Raw genomic sequence first — 13,047 nt, forward strand, 5'->3', positions numbered from 1 at the left:
AGTTGCATTCCTGGGACACGGCTCCTGCAGGACAGGACAGCACTGCACGAGTGGGAAGGGACTGCAACCCTTCATGGAGGCTTTGGGTTGGATGGGACCTGAGACCATCCAGTTCCACACCCTGCCCTGGCAGGGACAGCTTCCACTAGACCAGCCTGGTCTTGGACACTTCCAGGGATCCAGGGGCAGCCCCAACTGCTCTGGGCACCCTGTGCCAGGGCCTGCCCACCCTGACTGCAAAGAATTCCTTCCCAATATCCCATCCATCCCTGCCCTCTGGCACTGGGATCCATTCCCTGTGTCCTGTCCCTCCATCCCTTGTCCCCAGTCCCTCTCCAGCTCTCCTGGAGCCCCTTCAGGCCCTGCAAGGGGCTCTGAGCTCTCCCTGGATCCTTCTCCTCTCCAGGTGAACATTCCCAGCTCTCCCAGCCTGGCTGCAGAGCAAAGGGGCTCCAGCTCTTGGAGCATCTCCATGGCCTCCTCTGGACTTGCTCCAGAGGCTCCACATCCTTCCTGTGTTGGTGCCCCAGAGCTGGATACAGAACTCCAGGTGGGATCTCAACAGAGTTGGGCAGAGGGTCAGAATCCTCCCTTTGCCTCCTGCCCACTCTGTGGGATCAACCCAGGACTGCAAGTGCACATTGCCATATCATGTCGAGCTTCTGGGGGCTACAAAACACCAAATAATAAAGCAGTGCCCTGCCAAGGTTTCAGTTTGTGCCTGGGCAAAGCTGTGAAATGACTGCTCAGGGTAAGGAGCAGATCTTGTCACCACATCCTCCTCTTGGCAACCTGGATGCTGCTGCTGTTCCTTCACCTTGTCCCTGGGCTGGATCACCTACAAAGGGTAGGGAGAGAAAATGTGGTGAGGAATCTTCACAAATAACCTCACATCTGTAAATTATTTGCTGAGTTCTGATTAATTGAGTCTTCTTCTAGCCGTTTATTGTATTAGCTATGACAGGAAGAAGCAAAAAATCATGGTGTGTTTTGCTCTCCTGCATATTTGAACAACTATCATTAAAGTTTTTAAGATTTAATTAGGAAGAGAAAAGGGCTGTCAAGAACCTATGTAGGTTAGTTGAGCTGAAATTTAATTTAATCATCCTGGTGTAACAGAAGGGCTATCCCAGAGACCAGGTTTCTGTCCTCAGAAATCTTTGCACAGCCACTGAAGACACCTGACATCACTAATGCCAGACCCCCAGGACCAGATTTATCTTGGAGCATTAAGTGGGCTCTCAAGGACCTCACTTTCACCAGGACACCCACCAAAGCCCTGCTTTCAGCAGGAGTTTGCAGATATCCCTAATAGTAAATACTCAAAGGGAGCAGAGAAGGCTTCACTTTTGAGGATCTTCTCTCCCTTTCTCTTTTTTTCCTCTGATGCTCATTTCTGAAGCAGATTTTCCCCCCTCCTCACCCCAGCTCCCCATATTTATTTTATTACAAGCATTTTCGCTAAAACGATTAACTCAATTTAAAATTTCAACTGTTTCCTTGCCAAGGATTTTAGGAATTTTCATTATTTCCTTTGGGAATTCTGAGACTGCGGTTAGCCAGTTTGGAGTTCAAGACACAAGAAATGCCAGCACAACTGAGGACTTGGCTGTAAAAGCATTTTCAACATGAAAGAATTCCAGCGTTTCATAAAAGGAAGTGTAGTACTTGAAGAGATATGTTGATATAAGGAAGGTCTTAGCAAAATGAAAGCCAATCTATTATTGCTTAAGTATCAAAGAAATCCCTTTGTAAAGGTGTTAAGCCCTCCTGGAGAAACACAGAACGTGTCTATTTATTTGTTGTGTATTTAAATGGTTTATGTTCGATTAAGGAGCCAAGCCAGTATTACTGAGCTGGCCGGGGTTTTGGAGCTCTGTGGCTGTAGGCAAACATCAGTAAAAAGGTAAAACTTCTCTGTTAGGATGTGTCTGCAGGGCTGTTATTTAGCAGAGATTTCACCAGCCATGGGAGAATAGGTTCTTTTCTGAAAGGTGATCTTAAAAAAACAGACCTTACTTGTTTCAGCCTGCAGATCTGAGGGACCAATTCTGACCCCTTCAACTCCTGTAGGTGGAGGGTGATCTCAGTCTGCCACTGCATCTAGAATTGCCTCAAAGTGATTTTTTTTAGCCTTATTTTGGGGGTTGAGTACAGTGACACTCTCTCTCTGTGCTCTGCTTGCGGGTGAGGAGGGAGTCCCAGGGCAATAAATCACCCTTGGGACTGATGCTGGTGTGGGTAAGGAGCAAAATTGCTTTGCTTTCATCTGCCTGCAGTGGGCAGAGTGCTCCTGGCACAGCCCTGGAGAGCTTCTGCTGCATGGCCAGGGCTGGGGATCACCAAATCAGCTCTGCACAGCTGCAGGAACCCCCTCCAAGGGGAATCTGTCCCATGGATCAGCCTGTCCATGCTGGAACAATCCCAAGGCCACACATCTGACCCTGCATGGGGGGCTACTAAATATCCCCTCAGGACCTACAGCAAAACCCCACCAAATGACCCTTTCCCATCCCATGGTTTGAGCAACACAGCTCCCCAGGAGCTCTGCAGGGCTGGGATCCTGTCCTTCTCATTTATGCAACAGGGGAACAAACAGTAGGGTTACCATGGGGTCCAAGGGGTGCTGCTGTCATTCCAACAGGCTGCGCCTCCCCTCGTCCTTTGCTCCCTAAATCCCACTGGGGAGGTGGGAAGTGCAGGCTGTGTCTTGGCCAGGGGACATGGGAAAGGCATGGGAGCAGGAGGCAGGTATCCCAGGCTGAAGGGGTGCTGTGCCTCAGCCAACATCTGCTGGCCAGGAGAGCAGCCTGGAAACTGGGGATGCTTCGCTTGGGAACCTCTCTGGAGCAGTGATCAGCCTGCTGAAAAGTGACTTAATTGGTGACACTTCAGTAGGAGCCCCAGCTGCACCATTCTCCCAGCTTCCCTATAAAAATGGAACGCCAATGTTTTAACATAAACAGGATGCCGAGCGCTGATCCGGCGCGGTTCCCGATGGAAACAAATGCGCTCCCATGCTGTTCCAGCGCACCACACACCGTGGGGCCTGTCAGCAGGATGACAGTCCTGAGAGACAGCTCATTTCCCTCCTGCTCTGGGAATGGCATCACCCTAAACCAGCCCCCAGTACAGCCCAGCAGCTAAGGAGAGTTTAGGTTTCGCCAGAGCTTTGCTGAGAAGTGTCGTCTCCATCCCAGGATTCCTGGCTCCTCTTCCTCATTATTGATGCTTCTCACCTTGGGATCAGTGGGGCAGCACCTGTTAGAGATGGGAAAGGAAAATCTGGGGGTCATCTGTAAGTTTTCAGAGCAAAGATGTGAATTTGGACTCTCAGTCTTCAGGTTTCCATCTTGTCACCAAAATGCCTGGTTTGCTGATCCCTGGCCCCAACACCTTCTTCTAGCAAATCAGCTCCATCTGCAGTGCCTAAAACTGGCCCCCCTAAAAATGATCATTCAGAATCTTTCCTGGAAAAAAATACCAACAAAGCCAAACCAAAGACGACAGAGCAACCCCTGCAGCCTGGGCCCCTGCTCAGGAGGAGTTTGGCTGAGCTAGATGCCACCAGCAAGGGACACGAACAATAGGGACTTGGTGGGGGGCAGAACAATGGGGTTGGCAGCAGGGGCTGAGCTCAGGAAAGAACACATGAGCTCTGGGAGATGGTGGCTGGGTGCATGTGCCTCTCCAGAGCTGGGAAAATTGCTCTTTAACCAAATCAGGCAGATATTGAGGTGATTTTCTCTGACCAACCAAAGGGCATTAAATTATGTCCCAGCAAATGCATCCTCCAGTGGGGAGCTGGGGGACCCTGGGGATGTTTCTGAGGGATCCTTGAGATGGTGGGAGAGAAAAGGGAGGCAGTGGCCCAGGGAGAGCAAGCCTGGACAGGCTCCTGGGGCTTGGAGCAGGGGAGGTTTTGCCAAGTTCTCCACAGATGTCTGCCATGGGAGAAAACCACACGTGATCTCTCAGAGACAGCTTGGAGAGCCCCCAGTTAATGTGCCCCCATGCAAAAGGTCTCTCTGTTCTCCATTAGAAGTCTCCCCTCAGTGTCTCTAATTGTAAACAAAACTGAAGTGAGATCAGAATTTATATTAAAAAAAAAAAAAAGCAGCAAAACTCAAAAACCAAGCCCCAAAGGAGGCCCCATCGTTTTTCCCCCTCCTGGTGCTAAAAATGCAGGTAATCCTGGTTTTATTTTCCTGCAACTAAATTTGGTGATGATGTCATGTGTGTGGCTGTGCAGAACAGTTTTCTAAGTGGACAAGTAAGGACAAGCTTGAGGATGCATTTTGTATTAATTTATGCACAGCAAATAAAAGCTTTGGTGCCAGAAGACGGGCAGCTCTGTACAGCAAATCAAGAGTCTATAGGGCTCAGGCCTGCTCTGCTCTGTTTAATCCTAAGGCTTTTTGCAGAAAACAGAGGCTTTTTACCCAAAAACAAGGCTTTTGGCACCAAAAAGTCAAAGGCCTGTCTGTGCAGAAGGTAGAAATCCCAAGGGACCAACCACCTTTGAGGCTTTGGGATACCCCTATTTAAGGTGTCTGAGTAATAGGGACACCTGGCCACCAGAAGGGGTAATTAGCCACTCGTTAGAGCCCTAATTGAGTGAGAAGATTTGCATCTCAGGTCATGGCCACCAACAGCCAAGCTGAAATTTTGTTTTCACATCATAGGAAAAACGACCAAGTGCCAAGCCATGTGGTAAACCAAAATAGCTTATGAAGCATGCAGGTTTTAGAACACGGGGAAGGATGAACCAGGAAGAAAAAAAAAAAAAAGGAGCTTTATATATAGATACTGAAAACCGAATAAATCACATGACCCAGCCCAAAAAAGGCTTCAGTGAAAAGTTTGTGTCTGGGATTAAGAGCACTAGTCATTACTTTAACTATGTATGGTATGTTCTCATTTTGAGAAATGTGTACACCAAATATTTTAGCCTTTTCTCATGGAAGGATCTGAAAGGCAAAAAGCTTTTCAGTATTACACAAATATTAGCCTTTCCAGGACAGTGTTGGCTGGCTGGCTGTTTCCTGTGCTCCTATATTTCTCTGTCTGTGCCTGCATGTGTGCCCTCTGACTCTCTGTGGGGTTTCTGTAGTGTTGATTTTTTCTGAAGAGGAACCTTCCTTTTCCTGCTAAAGGTGGTGAAATATAGGGCAGATCTGAGCTGTGCTTGGTTTTTCTCTTGATTTCCACCAGTCCTGGTTGATAAACACTGAAGTATTTGGTGGGGTTTAGTGTGTTTTGGGGCTCCTGGACTTTACCTGTTTTAATTTAATACCCCACAATGGCTTTGGGAAGGTCATGGTGTTCTGAGAGCAGGATTTGACCCCTGGTTTGTCAGGTTTATGGACAAATTAGGCTCTTTCCATCTCCTGGATATTTATGGAGTGGGATTTAGGGCTCTTCAGGACTTGCCAGCGACCCATCACAGCCACTAAAGTGAACATCACACTGGAGATACATGAACAAAGCTTCCCTACTAAAAATGGACTGCAAAATCAACCCAGCCAGGCTTAAGCTCTCCTGGACGTGCAAATCATGGAATCTTGGAATCACTAAGGTTGGAAAAGCCCTCTAAGTTCACCGTGTCCAGTCGTTCCCTCAGCGCTGCCAAGGCCACCATCCATCCACGTTCCCAAGTGCAGGATGCACTGCCCAAGGGTGTGGATGTGGAAAGAAGCTCAAGAGATGTTCTTGCTCCTGCTGATGCTGCCACGAGTTGTCACGAGGCCTTTGGGAAGTCACAGGGTGTCCCTGCCAGTGAAATGGGGATAATGACACGGAGTGGCTTTGCCACGTGCTCTGAGCTTTGTTGACAAACAGAGCAGAGTAAAACCAAGGTATCCCTCTATTATTATGTATCTCAGTTAGAAAACTTCTCAAAGAATATTTTTCCCATCTGTTGCTGATCGAATCCCAGAACAGTTTGTGTTGGAAGGGACCTTAAAGACCTCTGTCACATGCAGAGACAACTTCCACTATCCCAGGTTTCTCCAAGCTCTGTCCAACCTGGCCTTGGGCACTTCCAGGGATCCAGGGGCAGCCACAGCTTCTCTGGGCACCCTGTGCCAGGGCCTCACCACCCTCACAGCCAGGATTTTCTTCTTTATGTCTAATCTAAGCCTATTCTGTCAGTGTAAGGCCATGTTGTGTTTTCCATTAAAATAAACCTCCTTTAAAACCTGGACTTACTGAACTGCGGTCAGCAGTTCTTCATGTTTCTTCATTTACAACCCCCTCCCCTCCAGAAGAAGCAAGTTGTTACAATACTTTAATTGATCAACAACTCTGTCGTGCTGGTAATGCTGCTCTGGGACACTTGGATAAATTAAAAAAAAAATAAATTTTTGTTTGGCTGTCCCCTGTCCGAACAATTTGCATTGCCTAAGCTGCGATTGGGCAGGACCTGGAGCACCCTCACTCTGTGTGGTGGCTCTGCATCCCTGTGGCTTCTTTTGCTGCTGTGAGCAAAGTTTGGGACTTGCACAGATTTACTACACCATGGGAGTAACACCAGTGCCAGAGTCCTCTGTCTAGACAAGCCCTTAAACCTGATTGCTTCATTCCATTACTGATAAAAAGCACTAGACATGGGAATGAGTTTTCCTCTCCATCCTTTCTTTTTCTTTTTTTTTTCCCCTTATATCCCCGAGGAAGGAAGACTTGATTTTTTTTCTGATCCACCCAAAAGAAACCACAGCAACCACAACTGCAATTATATATATATATCTTTTAAAAAAACCAAAAAACCTTTCTGGCAATTCTTTCACATTCTTTTTTAAGCTTCTTTGCTACATGTAGAACAATAAATGATTTAAAAATGAAACATAAAGGCATCTGTTTGCACTATATTTGAAATTAAATTGGATAAAGCTGAGAGGGAGCAGCTAGTGACTAATACCAAACAGTGCCCAAGTAATAGTATGACGAAGTTAACAGGACCCAAGTTAAGCTAAGTTTCTTCCTAAGGCAGGAAAGACTCCTTTTCTTAGCTCCCTCTAAATGTCACACTGACTTTTTGCAAGATGGGGCCAAAATATTTATTTTCTAAAGTTATTTTTGGTAGAGAACAGTTTTAGGTCTTTTTTTCCTTTGTCCTAAGAAGATGACAAAGCCAATGAACATCGACACCAAGGGATTATTGTCTGGTGGCTTGGCTGCTGCAGAACCATCACCAATATAAAATTCTCACATCAAAGTGTTTCAGCGACTTACTGGAGAAAACGGAGCACAGACCAAAAGCGACGGAAAAGAAACATCTGGATGTTTTCCTTGGTTTTATCCCATTCCTTTAAATCGCTCGTGCTGTACTGCTGTTTCCAGCGAGGCCAGGCTCTAACTGGTTGATGTTTTGGATGGACTAGTGGGGAGAAGTCATCCCTTTATCCACACGCTCCTGGAGGGAGAGCAGATGCCCAGGAAGGCAGCTGGCAGCTACGGTTACATCCACAGCCCTTCCCCTGAGATACACGGTGTTGGATTTGATCTTATCACTGCCACAATTAAAAAGAAGTATCAGTTCCACGAGGCCCATAACCACAGCTCTGGTGTAATTACAGCAGTCTCGCAGCACATTCACACTGTAGGATTATCCCTGGCCTGCCAGCTATAAATTATGCACTAAGTACGACTCATAATGAAAAAATGGCATCCTCGGAGCGGCTACCAAGAACATTTTAAGTGCTTGGTTATTGCAAAATGATGGAGCATTTGTAATGAGCCCATTGTTATGGTTTGGTTCTCTCTTACACTTGGAGTGGTGGTGGTGGTGGCAGGGAATTTATGTTCTTATTTTCATATGTTTCCATCTTTTTTAAGGCTTTTAGCACTCAATAAAGCTTAAGTTTTCATGACAATATTCAGACAAGCTAGTTAATGAATCGGAGTCTTTAGCAATCACAAACTGATTTTAAATGAAATTTATATTCTGAATCTGAGGCTATTTAGCCCTTTCTAATTTTAAATTCATTGCCTATCTGCCTCACAAATCAGGATTATGGGCAGAGTAAGTGCTCATAGCTGACCCTGGGGCTATTTGCTTATTTTAGTAGGTAAAAGAGAAAAACACAGATGATTCATCAGAACTGATGGCCTTGGTATCCACGTAACAAGCAGAGATTTGGGATAATGTTATCTATTTCCATTCTCTCCAAGATACTCCTTGAATCAGCAACAGCCTTACTATTTTCCATGATCTGCTGAAATGGGAAGACTTGTCCAAATGAAGTTAGGGGCAGGTTGTCCAAGGGGGCACTGATGGACATAGATGTGCTCAGTGGGGTATTCACAGTTTCCACACCCCCAGGTAGTTTTATTGTCAAGAAAGAAATTCAGTCTTCATGGGCACTTTTGCATATTTTGCCTGTGATTATTTTCACTTTTCAAGATTCCATTGCAATTAAGCATAAAGATTTCTGTGATAAGTGGTCTTATGCCTCAGAGATGGGACAGAAGCTGGGGCTGTGAAAAGTTGGATTAATGAGCTGAAAATGCTTCTCAGAGCTGACAGATGATGCTGGCCCTTTCCCTCCACTTTAAATTCAGTGCTAAGGACCAGCCTGTGACAGGGAAAGTAGCAGGAGCCTCTTTTCTCTCAAAATAATAATTCTTGAGAGCTAACATGGGTGATGTACTCAGCTCTTGATTCCCAGGAATTGTGATGCTGTGAACTCTGAGCACCCACTTACAAATGAAGCTGTGAAAACACCCAAATAGGGTGAAGAACAAAAACAAACAGCACAGTGATATTCTTCACTATTGTGCCAAGGATGGGCAGGCAGAAATTGGCCTCTGATGTCTCCTTTATCCATGGAACAGGTGTTTTTTAACCTGGAAAATCCAGTAACAGAGAACTTGGAGGTAGGGGAGAGGGTTTTACTGAAACAATCCAGCCAAGACAAAATGTGATAAAGAAGAAAACAAATTAGATGTATTCCCAGAATCACAGACATGTTGGTAAAAAGGATTTTCTGAAGATGTGTAGGTTCTGCTTGGAATGGGTCTTGATCAGTGATGGCTTTAGCCAAGCCTTTAAAACCTCCAAGGAGCGAGATTGTCTTCACCTCCTGAGTGAACTGGCCCAGTGCTGCACCTTCAAATGAAGGCTTTTCTATTAATGTTGAATCAGAGCACCATGAGCTTCAAAACCTGAGGGAATGCCCCAAACTGGACTTGATATGCCAGGTATGGAATCATCGGTGCTGTACTATCAGAGCAGTGGGATCCACCAGAAAAGCAGGATCAGGGTATAGCCAGGCTCCCCGCAGAGGAATGACACCAAAAGTCAGAGCAGACTCACACAAGTTTTTCCTTGCCCGTGTTACTTCTTATGGATCTCAGCTGGGATGGTTTGGATGTGGGACTGGATGGAAGACTCCCAAATTCCTGAGTGTTTGTAGCCAGAACTGTGTTTGGGTTGGATCTGTGAAGTTTGTAGTGCTCCACAAGACTGAGTTATTTGTTCTAGCAAATGTACAAACAAGCAGACAAACAAAAACAGAAACAGAAACAAAATCTGAGCTGTTCCATCAGCAATGGGATTAATAAGCCTCAGTTTCCTATGGTTTTGTGATTTCAGTGTGAGTACCCATGTGGAATTGATGAGGTTTCATAAGACTTGATCTCCTGCTTCAACTTTTCTCTCTGGCCATCCTTTTATTTTTTCACTGACCTTGTAGGAACTTAACATCTTGAAGATCTCATCAAACCCAACCAGAAAATGGCAGGGAATTCCACAGTAATTGGTGAAGAGTGATGGGCAGATGGACATGTAATCTGATCAAACAAGGCCTTGTTCCTGCAAGAATCTGGGCTAAAAACATGTAGATGGAAGTCATAAGACATCTTTGTGAAGCCTGTGTTTATTAATGTATGCATGGGTCCTTGTCTGCCTCTCTGCAGAAGAATTTGTTGTTCTCTTTATCAGAGATATTGTGATTGATAAGAAAGAGAAGCAATTGAGAAGGACGAATATGTTGGACAGGGAAGTTTGTGGATTTGTGACCATATTTGTCCTTACTTTGAAATCACTGACCTCAAAGCTGAGAAGTAATTTGTTTGAGCGTCTCAGGGGGAAAAAAAGGCTTCTTAAAATAAAAATAGTGGGTAGGGGGAAAACTTCAGGCCATCAGCAAGGAAGAAAAAGGGTTAATCCTGTCTGCACCAAGTGGCCATTTCCTTGCTTCCAGCTGAAAGGCAGAAATTGCAGGGAAAAGACATGAAATAAGAAGTGTGTTCACATTTTTGAGGGGCTGCTCCGACACTCAGAGCGGGAAGGTGGCGGGAAAAGCCGAGTACGATGGCAAACAAACAAACAAACAAACAAACAAACAGAAGAAGGGCTTTGAAGGTGGGTGGCTTCCATGTCCGACTGTTTGCCATTGACTGAAACAAAGTCGTTCTGTGGTTTGTAATTGAGCGGATGCAATGGCAGCGTTGGGGCCTTTGATGATGGGTGTGGTTAGACGGCATTTAGCAATTTTGGCGTGTCCCGCCAAGGACGGAGTGGTTCCTATTGTAGCGCTCCAGTCTGGCCTGTGAGGTGGCCAAAGTGTGTGTTCGGGTGTCAGCTCAGTGACAGCAAATCTCCTCCAAGTGAGAAGGAGCTACAGCCGGGCAGCTGCTGAGAAGAAAAGAAAAAGCAGAAAATTCCCAGCTTTTCTGAGCCCGAGGAGATAAACCCGGGGGTTAAAGATTCTGCCTGGCGCCTCTTGCTCTCTTCTCCTCAGGAGCTTCCCAAAGAAGTCATCGGCAAGGCGGTGCTTCCCAGCGTGGGGTGGCAGAGGAAACAATGAGTCAGGTGAAGAGTCCCAGAAGAGCGTTTCATAAGGCCTTGGAAGAGAAACCAAGCAGTGCTGCCTGAAATAACTCCGGGTTGAGAACCCAGGAGCTCGGAGAGCAGCAGCCAAAGCACACTGGCCTGGAGGAACACGGCCAGGCAAGGCGAGGGAAGCATGGGCCTGGGTGCTGAGCTTATCCCAGGAGGAGGACTGGAGATGCCAGGTCTGTCACAGGGCCAGGCTCTGGAGTGGTCACCCCAAATCCTTCATTTCCCGAGTCCTTGACCACAGTGATGGCTGTGGGAGCGAGGACAGATGGATTGAGTTGCTTTAGGAATGTTCTAGTCTTGCAGACACAGCGTGGAAAGAGGAAGAACAAAGTGACCATTGGTGTTGGCTGGAGAGAACATTCTACTTTGAACTGCCAAGGACCTTCTGTCCCTGTGTGAGAGGGAAAGGGAAGAGAGGGATGAGAGGGAAGGGGACAGATGGAGGGAAGGGAAGGTTTTCAGCAGCATTCCTCTTACCTAAATCAACTCTTCATGGCTCCCAGGGGAAAAGGTGAAGAACCCCACAGTGCCATCCAAGAGGAACTGATCCATGACATTCATTTTCCTTGTTTTCCACCCCAGAATTCTGCATTTATTTCCTCTTCATGCACATCACCTAAGTGGATCATCTTCTATGGTGGCATTAATTGGTGTTTGATGATTTTTGGAGCCTGGAAGTTTGTTTGGAGCATATTCTCAGCCTAAATCCTACAGGCTCCCTCCTCTGGTGTAATTAAGGTCTATCAAGGAACTGTGTATGTTACAATAAGCTACATAATTCAACACAGGATAGAGCCATCTGCCATGTCAGGATTCATATATATCCATAGGAAATCTAGCCCTGAATCTTGCACTGAGGGCATAAGGATCAGTTAAAAGACTGAGGCTTTGCTCCCTCGCACGATACTGTGACAGAAAAGAAATTAGGCTGTAGAATTCAAAGTCAGTCCAATTTGTATAAATAGGCACTGCAAAAATCCAGAGCTGCAGCTAACCACCCATGGACTTCTAACTTACACGGCAGCTCCTTGCTGGAAGAGACAATTCCAAGCCAAAACACAGCATTGTTGGCCATGCAGAGCACCAACTGTCCTTGCTCTAATTGCAGGGAAGGGATTGAGGATTAGGAGTTCTTTGAGTTCAAGATGGCTGGCAGCTCGATGGTGTTTGTACATACATCAAAGGCTGTGCTTCTCCACAACTCATTAATTTGGGTTGGAAATCTCACAAAAGCAAGTTTTCCAGAAATTCTGTGTTCTGGTTTTACCCAGACAGTGGCAGTTGTGACAGCAGACCTTGGTCTGGGCTGGCAAAAAGTACAGAGGCTGACAAATATGATATTGGTGTTCTGTAGTAACCAAAATAATGACTTTTGATCAAAACAGCGACTTCAGTAGATAGTACATGAAGAGGACTCACAACCAGAGTGTGAATCAGCCCCAAAGCAGTAGCCAAGGACTCCTGACACCAGCACCCAACCTACTCCTCCCCAGGATGCCTCAGCCCCAAACACAGGCCTAAATCCCCAAATAATTGGGGATTTAAACCAGACATGGCACATTTCTAAGCCACATGACACCTTCTGCCAGGTGACACAGCCTGGAGACAGGACCTAGCACCGGTGTGGAAGGCAGGAAGCCACAGGCCAGGGCTTGGGTCATTCAAAGGCTGAGCCTACCACCTCCTGGGAATGTCACACTGCCAGAGACAGTCAGCATTCAAGTCACCTTGGATCATTCCCAATGTCATGGCAGGAGGCAGAGCCAGTGACCAGACAGCCCAGGGCTCAGGGGTATTCCAGCAGGACCTGGCCCTGATGTTATTTTCTCAGTGTCTTTGGACTATCCCCTTCCATTTCTCCAGGCCTCAGGTGTCCTGGCTGCAAGGCAGAGATGAGCAATGCAGTCCCCAAGCAGAAGTGCCCTGAAGTCTCACCTGTGTGAGGGCATCAGCTGGAAAATCAGAATCAGGCCCTTTCCCTTGGGAGGCTGCACTGCAAATTCCATTCAGATTATTTAAAAAACATAGCGATTTGGTTACATAACTAAATCCAAGGCAGAATGAACCAGAGTATTTTGCTTAAAAGGCCAACATGTAAACTAGCTGTTTTGCTTAAAATAAACAGGACTCTCCAGAGGACAGAATTTCTCACAGTCTCCTCTGGGCTGGCCGTGTTCCTGCAGGACTTTGCTCCAAAGCAA

At 46.4% G+C, this 13,047-nt stretch overlaps 1 long non-coding RNA gene across 1 annotated transcript; it reads right to left on the bottom strand.

Moving 5' to 3' along the window:
* Nucleotides 1-904: 904 nt before the first annotated feature.
* On the bottom strand, nucleotides 905-4,520 carry LOC147652788 (uncharacterized). Its single transcript, XR_015288290.1, has 2 exons — nucleotides 4,443-4,520; nucleotides 905-3,261 (listed from the first exon to the last, which is right to left on the bottom strand). It is a non-coding gene; the product is annotated as an uncharacterized LOC147652788 (long non-coding RNA).
* Between the last annotated feature and the right edge of the window lie 8,527 nt (nucleotides 4,521-13,047).

This window comes from Cyanistes caeruleus, chromosome 6 (genome assembly GCF_971803275.1).
Source record: "Cyanistes caeruleus chromosome 6, bCyaCae1.hap1.1, whole genome shotgun sequence".
Lineage (NCBI taxonomy): Eukaryota > Metazoa > Chordata > Aves > Passeriformes > Paridae > Cyanistes > Cyanistes caeruleus.